This window comes from Nelumbo nucifera, chromosome 1 (genome assembly GCF_055504915.1).
Source record: "Nelumbo nucifera cultivar China Antique chromosome 1, China Antique-T2T, whole genome shotgun sequence".
Lineage (NCBI taxonomy): Eukaryota > Viridiplantae > Streptophyta > Magnoliopsida > Proteales > Nelumbonaceae > Nelumbo > Nelumbo nucifera.
The window spans coordinates 126,397,183-126,410,041 of NC_142649.1; the positions used below are offsets into that span (position 1 = coordinate 126,397,183).

The window sequence follows — 12,859 nt, forward strand, 5'->3', positions numbered from 1 at the left end:
TTAACGATGTAGTCTCAACCCATAGAAAATTAAGATGCAGTCTACACTAGTAATATAGCACACAAAACTGACATTATTGTCACGGGGGTAGTCGTTGGGACCCCGTGCGGCACTCGAATGCGACGAGTAAGCCTAAGAAACAAGCAACAATACAAGAAAAGGCAACAAAGATGGCACACGAATTAGAAAAGGCTACTTGTATTGCATTAATGGATGGCAAGCATAAGCACATAGTTTAGTGTCGAGGGGATCTCATGCTTAACCTTTACATGCTCATGACTCACTCGACTACCTACCTCCCCTCAAAGAGTACGTTAAGCTTTTGGGGGAGTGACAATAAGAAACATAAAAAAGGTGAAAAAGCATACTACAGTATTACAATATTGCCATTGGCAATCCCCCATACAAAAGTACATGCATAGCCCACCCATGACACACACTTGGACGCTGGAGTGGCGGTTGTAGGCACGGTGGTTGGCACTTGATGGCGCGGCAAACAGAACACTTGTTACAGTCTCCCCCACTTAATTCAGTCTTCGTCCTCGAAGACTAGCTTCTGCTTGAGGCTTGAACTTGTTGTTAGTGAAGGAAGGTTCTTCGACTACTCCACGAACCGGGTTTCTTCCAAGGCCCAGATAGTAGGTTGGGTAGATTGCTAGTGGATGTTCTTGATGGTGGGAAAACCTATGGCTAGTCCCTAAGTTAAGTCCCTGCTTGGCTGCTTCAAGGTAGGATTTTGACTTGTTCCTGATGGTGGTAGGAAAGTTGGTGGCCAAGGCTGGGTCAAAATGGTATTTTGGATTGTTAGGGTGTTAGTTCCCATGCAATTTTCCCCAAGGGTGACTCACAAGGCTACTACGGGATTTATCTTGAGGGATGATGTGAATGTGGTCCCTAAATGGCTTGGGTGGCACTCGCTCTCCCCGGTGGTTGCGGTAGTAGATGTGGGCAAGGTTTGACATGGCCTTGGGTCTTCTTCTATTGGGCTCACCAATTGCGGGCGCTTGCGGCTTCTGCTGCAAAGTCGACTTCTGCTGATGTGGTTGGTGTTGAAGCTGATGCTGATGTTGATGTTGACTTAGGTGCTAGCATTGGCGTTGGCGCTGGAAATGGAACTGTCTTGGGGGTGACTTCTTCCTGGTGACGACTTCCCAACCAGTTCAAGTGTCGATGTGAGGTACTTGACAGGGGTTCTTCCTTGTTGACGCAGTGCTGTCTTCACGGTTGCTGGTTTCTTGGTACAACTGCAAGGCTGAAAGCTGCTTCCCAAGTATCTGCAAGGCTGGTGAGACAGGAACCATGCAAGGGGAGTGTTCGTCCAGGATAAGCAAACTGTTGATGTGTGGCATAAGTGCTGCTTCCGCCTGCGTGAGGAACTCCACTCCAAGAACAACTTGAAAATCATCTAAGGGAACCACAGATAGATTGATGGGTCCTTTCCATGGTCCAACTCAGAGTTCTACTCCACGGGCCGTGCCCTCTATTGCTTTGGCCCCGGAGTTGACAGCCTTGACCCACCTAATTTGTTTGGTGGTGGTCAAGCCGAGTCGCTTTGCCTCCGCAAGCAAAATGAAGTTGTGGGTGGCCCCAATGTCCACCAAGGCTTGGGTCGGCCTCCCGCCGAGGGTGATGTCTACATAACTCAGCCCCTTGTGGGCTTTGGTGGGCCGCTTGAATGTGACCTCTTTCTTGACCATGGCGTTGATGAGTTGGAGAGCGCCTACTCTTGGCGTCGCTGGGGGTTTCTCCTCATCGCTCTCTTCACTGTCGCTGAGTTTGGCGATGAGGGCAGTTATTTTCTTTCGGGTTGGACAGTCACTCGTCCAATGCTTCCCATTGCAAAGGTAACAAGGCGCAGGAGGAGGTCTCCTAGTGGATTGGTGGCCCTGATAGCTTGGGCCTCCTTGTGGCTTCTTCCCATGTTGGTAATTGTAGGGCTTGTCCGCGGGCACTGGCTTCTCCTTCGTAGAGGTTGATTGTTGATCTCCCCCACTCAGACTCATGGTACCTGGGCTGGATGGTCTTTGCACATCTTCCTTAGGTGTTCTCAAATCAACAAGCTGCTCAGCTACGGCCATGGCGGTGGCGAGGTCCTCAACCCCGCATCGCTGGAGTTCGATCTCAGCCCATGGCTTGAGACCATTCATGAAATTGAACAGGAGATCCTTGTTTGACATGTCAGAAATCTCCAACGTCAAGGCCGAAAACTCCTTGACATAGTCATGTAGTGATTCTTGGTGTCTGAGATTCTTCATTCTTCGGCGCGCCATGTACTCCACATTTTCTGGGTAGAACTGCCGCTTGATCTCACGCTTGAATCCAACCCAGGTGTCGATGATGCGGGTTCCACGTTCAATGTCTTGGCAACACCTATGCCACCATAACATTGCGATATCAGTCAAATACATAGTAGCTGTATGTACCTAAGTTTGGTTGTCAATGATGCCAGTGGCGGAGAAATATTGCTCCAATTGCCACAAGAAATTGTCAAGCTCCCTAGCATCCCGAGCACCCGAGTAAGGTGTTGGCGCTCGGATCTTGATGTTCATGGAAGCTAGGGTGGAGGGAGTGCTAGGTGTGTTGGCCACTGCCCTTTTTAGGAGAGTCATCTCATCTCTCATCTCATCCAATTGCGCTAGAAATCTGTCTAGCAGGCCCTGTAGGCTGCTTTGGGAAGGCCCAGCTCCCGAATTCTGTATGGTGGTGTGCATGTCTCTGAAGGCGCCAATGAAACGTCCTTCTAGCTCTACCACTGCATTCTCAACCGTCTCTAGGTTGAGGTGGAGTTCATCAACCCGACCTCGGGTTTCTCCCACTGTCACCTCGCAACGTAGGAGGCGCATGTCCACGATAGCTAGTTGGTCGACTGATTTGTCGTGCTTGCTAGATTTAGTTGTACGGCCCTTTGGGGCTTGTGTCTTGGTAGGTTCGTCAAGTGGAGCTTCATCAGTGTCGTGGGCTTGAAGCCGCCCATGTGGTGTGTCATCGGAAATGCCACGGTTGCTCTTCATTGTGTTGATGTAGGGACGAGGACAAGGTCCAGAGTGTGTGTAGGAGCTCCTGCTCTGATACCAACTGTCACGGGGGTAGTCGTTGGGACCCCGTGCGGCACTCGAATGCGATGAGTAAGCCTAAGAAACAAGCAACAACACAAGAAAAGGCAACAAAGATGGCACACGAATTAGAAAAGACTACTTGTATTGCATTAATGGATGGCAAGCATAAGCACACAGTTCAGTGTCGAGGGGATCTCATGCTTAACCTTTACATGCTCATGACTCATTCGACTACCTACCTCCCCTCAAAGAGTACGTTAAGCTTTTGGGGGAGTGACAATAAGAAACATCAAAAAGGTGAAAAAGCATACTACAATATTACAATATTGCCATTGGCAATCCCCCATACAAAAGTACATGCATAGCCCACCCATGACACACACTTGGACGCTGGAATGGCGGCTGTAGGCACGGTGAACAGAACACTTGTTACACTATGGCATCTCTTCTTGAAGTTGAGACCTCTGAGAAGTTTTTTAGAATCCCCATGTTTAGTAAACAAATTATAAGAAAAACCTAAAATTACTCAGCCACAAGGGAATCACCTTAAATGAGCCCTCATGTCTAGGGTAGAAATATCAAGTTATAAGTTATTATGACAACAAGAAAAAACTACCCAAAGAGGTAGGGTTATGCATGAAACTTCAAAGTTCTCAAGCATTTTATAGTGCATATTTCAGTTTTGCAATTGAGATAGTTAAACACTGATTATATTCTCAATGACATGCTTTCCTATAACAATTTCTAATTTAGTATGACAAATTGGACCCTACCTCTTATTCAAAAGATAGTTGAATAGCAACGTTCTACCCCCTACACTTTTCAGCCACTAACCTCAGATATATAGTGATTAATCAAAGTTGTTAATCATTAAAAATAAGGATCATCAACATAAGAATATAGCCAAGTGAACATTCAATTTGTTATCATTTTCTTTTTTGGGTTTAATTCTGTAATTATTCCACTACAAGAAAAACGGTCAAAGCGGCGGTCGCTGTGGCCGCCGCTATAAGGACATCTTAGGTGGCGGATTTTCAAAGACCGCTGCCTACATTCATTTTAAAAACTGGCGCGGCGGTTTTAATGTACATTCGGCGGATTTTTCGTGAACCGGAATTAATCCGGGTTAAAAAATCTCTTCCTGTTCGACCAAAAAAAAGAAGTTCTGTTCTCTCTCTGTCCATAGAAAACCTTGCTAAGAAATTTACAAGACAAGTTATTCTTGCGATGAAGTAAAGTTGTAGTTCCAAAAATGGAGGAGAAAAGAGGCGGGAAAGTGATTTAGGGTTTTACGTTATAGTGAGAGTGAAAGGTCTCCTGCTGCAACGGACCAGACTTCTTCCGAGAGTGCAGACAAGTTATTCTTCACGAGCAAGAAAGTTGGGAAGAAAATCTAGGGTTGTGCGATTTTCTGGACGACCTCCGTTCGTTCGAGCAAGATAAGAGAAGAGAAGGTAACGTTCTAGGCGACCTCTGTTAGTTCGAGCTAGGGTTTCCCTTTGTGCTTGAGAACGGGGAAATTTCTGGGCGCTATCCAAGCAAGCACCGACCTCTGTTCGTTCGAGCAGGAGAAGAAAAGGTAACCTTCTAACCCTTCTTTTAATAATTTGCCGCTGAAGAACAAGCCGACCATCTAGTCATTGACTATTATCAATTTCAAGTTAAGTTAGAGTTCCAAGTTAAGTACCTTTGTATGGATGGACATTAGTACCTTTATATTCTTGACTGTGGTAGCTAGCTAGAGACTCTCAGGTCACTGTAATATGAATGTATATATATTGCCAGAGAGAGGCATGTGCTATGGAGGTATCTAGCAAATCTGAGATTTTAGAAATGTGCAGACTGCCTCTCTCTCTCTCTCTATTCTTTAGTAGGCATCACAGGCTTAATAATAAAATGCCAAGAACAGTACTGGGTCATTTTTCCTCTAGAAGCCAAGCATTTGTTCCCTTCATATATTTATATTAGTATAGATAGAGACTGTAATTAATCTGTAACTATCATACATTATCCCTCCTCTTAGAAGAACAAGATTCACATATTTAAAACACTAAATCTCAAGAAAAGAGAGGGGGGAATAGACCATTTTTATATGAGTGATCATAAAAAAATTCTGTGTGTACAAGAATAATATAGAAATTAATGTAATTGATGCTGCAACAAGTGTGCATGCAAATCCTTTTGAAGACAAGAGCCATCCTTATAGAATCAAGTCATTTTCTTCTATATGCCTCATCAGTTGGCACCCTGATAAGCATTGCCAAAAATAACCAGAAAATTTTCCACAAGTTAATTAGAAATTATTTTATATGCCAAGATCTCTTGCTCTTATATGACTTGTTTCAACAATGAAGCACATTAAGATCTTTTTTTCTATAGCTAGGATCGGCTATCCATCGTGATCTTAAGTGGCTCCCCATGCAAGATGGTGAAATTTCACTCTAGCTAGTTCTCAGTTTAAATGAAGCTAACTTGTGCTAATAAATTAGCACCGTCCAAAAAAGGTATCAAGGTGTATTTAATCTGACTAGTTTAGTTTTTTCATAGTTATCCCACTTTGGGAGAAGGCTCAGCCTTATCTTAGCTTGTAAAGTGGTTATCTAGAATATCTTCCTATTTCAGCTGCATTTCTGGTGTCTGAAACATAGCGATCAACTTTCTGCTGGCAGATAGTTTAGCCAAGCAATGGGTACATAGAACACATATGTTTTGGGCTCAAATGTTGTAGTGATTTGGGATAGCTTCTACTGCTGGTTCCTTTCACAACTTATTGTTGTCCCTTTCAGTCCATATTGTCCTTGGCCATGAAAGAAACTAACCATTAGCCAACTGGGACTGTCTTCCAAACCTCTTTAGCCAATATTGACAAGCCTTTAATCTCCCAGCACCATAGTAAGTCCTTTACTGATGATGGCATGGTCCAGCTCAAACCCACCATAGAGAGATAATGGTTCCACAACTCTGCAGCAACTAGTCAGTGGAGGAAATACATCACAATCAAAATAATAGGAATATACAGACATCATACAATAACTTTACTGATAAATTTAAATGGTGAGATGGGAAACATGAAAGTTTGAATGCTTAACAAGCTAAATGGATGGAGTGGCAGTCTGAATAATGGCATTATGAAACATTCCACTGCAATAGAACATAATACAGAGGCTACTTAGCTTTAAAACAAAGGGATGGTCATAGGACTAAGCCTCGGCTGTTCTTGTGGGAAGGTTCCATCAGGGTTCTTTTAAAATCTGGAAAGTAGAATTTAGGTGTCCTATCCAGTAACGCACTCCTTGTCCTTGGGTGGATGGTTTTTGAGTTTCGTGTAGTGTGAATCACAGTGATCAACTCATAGTGTAGGCTTAAGCAATTTGTCATCACAGCTAAATAGATTTTCAATGCATCAGAAAATAGGGCCGTCATCCCAATAAGTTAATAGAGAGCAGCATAGTTTATGACAATGGAAGCAACTAGTTTTTTTTTTTTTCTTTTTTTATTGTTAATTGTTTGTCCATCATAGAGTATCTGTCATGTACCAATAACCCAACTCTTTAACCTGTTCTACCATCTCTTGGATGACCTAGCCAGTAAAGCATCTTACCCATCCAAATTAACAATAAAATATCAATAGCCAAGAAAGTACCCAAAAAGGACTATCCTGAAACCAATAGCCAAGAAAGTTTGGGTTAAGTGGCCCTTATGCCATCCTATAGAAAAGGATAGTGACTTTGCTCTGTTGTATATATCTAATTAATATTTAATTAATGTTCTTTTACAAGAAAGATCAGGTTGACTGGGTTATTTGAAGGTCCTTTGATCTGTTGAAATTCCTGAGTTACAAATCATGTATCTCATATAGACCTAGCCTGCTTCAAAAAGTATTATGAACTTAAATGAAGGGTCCTAGCATTTCAAAGTTTAGTCCATATACCAACTTAAAAATCTTTTGTCTCTAACCCCTGGCTAAAAAGAAGGGAGAAAAAAGAAGTGGAAAAGCAGAAAAACTTGGGTGGTGTGACCTGTTGGGGCAATTAGCCTGGGTGGAGGAGCAAGTAGTTCAGTAAAGTATGTAAGTTCAAGTAAGATATTATTTTGCCTAATGGAAATGACACTAATCTGAATTTGTAAACTTGTGTCTTTCATTGCAGGTTTCTGAACTGAAGGGGGAAGATGTAGTTTGCATGATAAAGAACTCTGCTATTATTGGTACATTCTAAATCTGCTAACCCATTGAACACTGGTTGTTGGTTAACCATCTGGTATTAGTTATTTGCTATTCTAACCATTGGAACTAACCTGGATATGATACTTATCCTTCCTGAATTGTGATCAGGTTTACTTATTTCAAAAATCTGCTATCTACAAGTGCAACATGGCTGGAAAACCTGCAGTTGTTACCCGAGTTGTGGACAGTATGACTGATAACCTGAGAACAACTCGTGCTGAGGCTACCGATATTGCAAATGCCGTATTGGATGGTAACTCATATCCCAAGTGGGAAATTAATTGTTTCTTCATCAAACCGGAAAAGATAGCTGGTTGAGGCTTTTGAGCTCCAAATGTTGTGCCTTTGTTCAAAACTTTTTAAATTAATAATGCAAATCAAGCGACATTTAATGTCAAGAATGAAAACAAGTCTTAAGCATCAAAAGCTATTATAATTTGTGCCACTGCTGTTATCTTAGGGAAGTTCTTGAGGTTACAATGTTTTTTAATTTTAATATATGATTAGGGAGGGTATCGGGTTTATATGGTGATGGGTTTACCAGATAAGTGTTCTTCATATCAATTCTTTCTACTTATCTGGTTAAAATATATGTTCAACCACCTAATTTTCATTTTAAAAGCCCTAAATCAATAAGAAAAAGCATTTTAAGTATCTTGTATAAGAGTTTAGAAATTTTGAGATGATCATAGCTAATGTCGTTACATATGAATGAATAGACCAAAACATAGTCTGAAAGAAGATCAATCTTCCTGAACTTTTCTCTAGTTTTTTTTTTTTTTTTTTTTTGGTATCAAGTCCATCAGCAAGGGGATCCTCTTAGGTTGTTGATATCTTCTATATTAGTCTCATTTTCTAGTTATTTATAAAATTTCATTACTTCTTGATCTCTTGCTCTCCAATAAGGATGTGCTTTTCATGATCCTTTTTTTTGTGGTTTATCTTGTTTAATAATTATGTGTCCTAAAATATTTTCTTCAAGGAAGTTTATCTTGTTTAATATGTGGGTTCTCTTTTGCAGGCTAATTCACATTACTTTGCCATTATTGAGCAGGTATCTTTGAAGAGCTTTTCAATCTGGTTTTTTAATGGCTATTGTTTTTCATTACATGACCATTTCAAGTGGCCAAGCTATGGATTTTTCAAATTTTGTTTAATGTTATATCCATTGTTAGATCAGTGAACACTTAAGTGATGTTTCAGATTTTTCAGAATTTTTGTTTGATCTGTTTTCTTAAGGGTAGTATAGTGGGACCGTATTTTGGACTATCCCAAGAAGCATGTTTACATTTGATAAGATACTAAAACTGAATGCTTAAAGTATGTCTATGAGTCATCTTCTTTTTTCTTTCTTTCTTTCCTTTATTTATTTTTTGATGAATAACAGAATTTTATTAATATGTAAAGAATCCTAGCTGTCCAAAAGAGATAGCAGGGGAGGTACAAAGACAGCTACCACAGAAATTTGTACAAAAATATAACTGCCTATACTTGAACCCTTGCCTCAGGCATTTCCCAAATGAGCCCTTGACAATTGACTCCAGCTCTTGCTAAACTATCAACAAGGAAATTATGTTGGCTTCATTAAATATTGTTAAATCTACAAATCCGAAAGAACTCTAAGAATTAATGTTTTCAATCATTCGACATTAGTGGGAAGTGATAACCTTCCATCTTTTCACAAAACCCCTTTTGAATTCTAGGGTGATAGTGGGTTTTCTGTTTAATACTTGACAAACATGGGGAAGGAAGAATACTAAAAACATAGGACCCAAATTCCTTGTGGTTCATTCGCTGTTCTATCTGCAACACCATCTTTCTGAGAGTTGTAGTTCCTGACAGCTGCAGTTAGGCAGCTGTTGTTGCTACTACAGCTGCAGCAGTAGTAGCAGCAGTTGTTGACATGGCTGCAGTTGTTGAAAGCTGCAGTAGCAGTGGCTTCTGCTGTTACAGTAACTCCAAGGTTTGTTTCTGAGTTTGATATGGCTGCAGCAACTACCATTGAAGATGCAACAACAGCTGCTGTTGTGGCAGCAGCAGTAGCTACAAGAACATGTTTTACAAATTTTGCTAGGGAAGTGCCCTTAGCTGAAGGAGTAGATAGCTCAGACTCTGATGTATAAGATGGTCCAGTCCCTACCCCTACATCCAATGGATGACTAACACCCAAACCCTCCACACACTTGGGATGTTCCACATGTACACCAGGACTAGCTTTTGATTGTATACCATGACAAGGCAGAGGTGGAAAATCCTGACCAGGACTGATATCAGTTTGATCCTTATTTCTGGTTCCATTCCTTCTCTTTTTCTTTCCTTCTTTGTTATCCTTCTTCTTCTTGGCCTCAATTGCCAAGGGATCTAGCTACTCAGTATCAATTTCAGAGAATAGGTTGGGGGTGCCAAGGGAATGAACCACAAGGAAGAATACTCAAACATATTTAATTTGAAATGCTATGAAGATAAATGATGCCAAAGTTTTTCCATTTGTGAATGTTTTCCTTATTCATATGCATTTTCTGATTTGGAAAGGGAAAGTGATTTTAAACATTTTCTAAGTTAAGGGATTATAACATACATTGGGGCCTAGAAGAATCTCAATGATCAGTAGCCAGCAGACAAGCTTTGCAAGCCCCATTAATATTTTGTTTTTATTCTTTAGGAAGATAATAAGTAATAGTAATGGAACAGTTTTTAGTTTAATCAGATCCTTAGGGAGTTCTTAGGGAGTTCCCAGTGCCTATTGGGCCTGAAAACATTTCTCTACTACATTTTTGTCTCTACACTCCCTCCTCCGTTCCAGAAGGACCTAGAGTTCCCATGTTACCGCCTACTGCCATCAGAGTTGAATTTTATGACACCTCTACTAGGCAGAGTGAAAGATTAGTGCTGCTAGGATGGTGGAAGGTTTGGGTCATGAAGGATGTGAAAGAAGTGCTGATTTGTTTTAATGCAGTTGGGAACCCCATACCATGTGATCAGCCATGTGCCTATCCAAGAGAATGTGATGGCTAGGAGGCTATTTGTAAATTATTGAATGGTAGCCATGGCCCATTGATCACAGGAAAAAAGGGGAAAGAAAAATGTAGTAGTGAATCTACTTGGGTCAAACTGTTTTTGAATATTCTGTACTTTAGCTATTTGAAGAAAAATAAAAGCTATTTGATGCTATTTTTAATTTTTACTGTTTTTTCCTTTTCTTTTCCCCCCTTTTTGAAGTAGGACAGAATTCATTTTGCTGAGATCAAATAGTTAGGATTAAGGCTGAGTTGAGTTGAGATCTTTTCTTTTTCTTTGATTGCAGGCAATGCAGAGCTGTACTGCAAAGTTAGTGTACCTTTTGTAATGGGAACCACATGTGGGGACAGGGAAAGATCGTATAAGACTGGAAGACTCAAATGTTTATGCTATAATCTCTCCATAGATGGGAAAAGAGGTTTTTATATTCCGTTTTACATCTTTTTGTTTTTAGTATAATTGGGAATGTTTTTTTTTATCAATATAATTAGGAATGTTTTATAGCTTGATTGTTCTTATTTCCAATAAAATCCATTGTGGTCGGTTTTTTTCTTAGGTTGTATTTCTTGCTGCTATGGAGATTTTGGCTGAACAATTTCCTGGAGCCTTTTCAGATTATTCTTTACAAGTACGGTCTTCTCTTTCTGGATTAATTATATACCTTCTGGTGTTTGATTTTATACATGGATCTTCCAAAGTGTTCCTGATTAAAACTATTAAATCATGATACCTTGTCCATGATGAACACAGAATCCTACAGGGAATCTTTTAAAAAGGATCTTCTGAGAAGTTATATGCCAAGAATATTGAGAATGTAAAGAGGCTTCATAATCTGCTAAGAGACTCCACCAATGTGGCTGTGGTTGTTGAGAGGCCTAGTTGAATTGTTGGAGATGTTTGCATCCGGAGAAGATATTTGCATGGTGCATGAGGAGAGGAGAGGAGTGGTGAAGAAGAAAATTAGAAATGTAGAGGAGAAAATAGGGAAGTCAAACCTGATTACATTATTAGAAATTGGAGTAGCTTTGGGGGGGGGGGTTAGGAGGTATAGGAGTTGTCCCTTTCATGAGACCCATTAGATGGCGGAACATGAAGAGGGGGCTTAGTGAGGTAGTGCGTAGAATTTGGATCAAGATTCCCCTCACCCTGAAGAGGAGGTCCAAATAAAAGAGACCTGATCACTAAATGTTCAGGGTCTTTTTATGGAAGGTGAAAAGTTTACGATGTCTATGTTTACAACTTCAAATATGAATATTTTGTTTGGTGACAAGAGTTGTTCATGACGTATGATAAAATAAGGAGGCTACATTAACTACATTTGGCAAGGGTGGAGGTGGACAAGGTGGCTGACGTAAAATTTAGATAAAGGATTGAAGTTTCTGATACAATAACAAGGAATAGGATGGGAATTTGATGGGCTTAACTGAACTGAACTACATTTTGATGGGTTGGTTACAGCAACATATCGTGGACATGGGCCAGTCTAGACTTTGTACTTTGGACTGGACATGCCCAAAACAACATGCAGCCAACACGACAATGGTCTTCTATTTGAACCACCCCAAATTCCGAATAGCCCACCTCATTTCTCTGACTGCCGAAAATACTATAGGTTCATTTTGTTGGTTGCATTGATAATTTCATTTGCATTAGAATAAATGCATGATAACCCAAATAGGCCATTTAAATTTTGATTTATTTTTGCTTTCATGTTTGACTTTATCATGTTTGTTTGGGAGAAAGTCAAATAGTAGTAAAATGATGCTGTCCCCATCTTATACAGAAGAGAATGGACGTAGGAATGCTCTACTCAATTTTTCAAGGATGATTTAACACTCAATTCAACATGTCTCATTCTATGCATGTAATTCATTTTCTAAAATTGTTTAGTTGCATTTTTTTTAATTGTCATCAGTTAATTTTGATCTTATAAATAATTTAAGTTGACATTCTTTTGCAGCTCAAGTGTCAAATATCCAAGTTGGCCAAAGTCAGCCCTTACAAAGTGAGAAAACAATATTATTTTAAAGATTTTCACTTCATTTTACTTGATCTTGTATTTTGAGCATTGACCAATTTTTTATTGATAAACATAATCCATTCTCTAACAATTTATATGGTATGATTTGCAGGTTCAACCATCATGTTAAATGGATTTTCATTGGAAGGCATGTTACATAATCCTGGAAATTGGATTTTTTTTTTTAATTTGTTGTACTTTTATACATCAATTGGATATTGTATTTAAACAATTTGCTTTGAATATTATAATAATAAATAGTTCAGGTACCACAAAATTGCTGCAATTAAGTGGGTATGTCGATGGTCATGTCCGTTGGCTTAGCTATCAACATGACCAAAAGATGTTAGAATTATCCTAGTATAAATAAAAATAAAAAGAAAAGATCTAAGCCGGTGGTCATGAAACTGCTGGTTTAGCCACAACACATAAGGCGGCGGTCATTTAGCATATAAGCTGGCGGTTCGGACCGCCACTTAAGAACATGAGGGAGTTTGACAGAAATCTAAGGCGATGGTCTTTTGGTATCTAAGCTGGCGG

The 12,859-nt window shown here is 40.0% G+C and overlaps 1 long non-coding RNA gene across 3 annotated transcripts; it reads left to right on the plus strand.

Moving 5' to 3' along the window:
- Positions 1-4,150: 4,150 nt before the first annotated feature.
- On the plus strand, positions 4,151-12,596 carry LOC104613132 (uncharacterized). 3 transcript variants are annotated; one of them, XR_016080109.1, is made up of 8 exons: positions 4,151-4,635; positions 7,205-7,296; positions 7,390-7,534; positions 8,303-8,335; positions 10,586-10,717; positions 10,856-10,927; positions 12,260-12,304; positions 12,432-12,596. It is a non-coding gene; the product is annotated as an uncharacterized LOC104613132 (long non-coding RNA). The 3 variants fall into 3 exon arrangements; XR_016080108.1 differs by having other exon boundaries at positions 4,153-4,635; positions 7,205-7,315; XR_016080107.1 differs by having other exon boundaries at positions 4,161-4,635; positions 7,205-7,262.
- Positions 12,597-12,859: the final 263 nt, after the last annotated feature.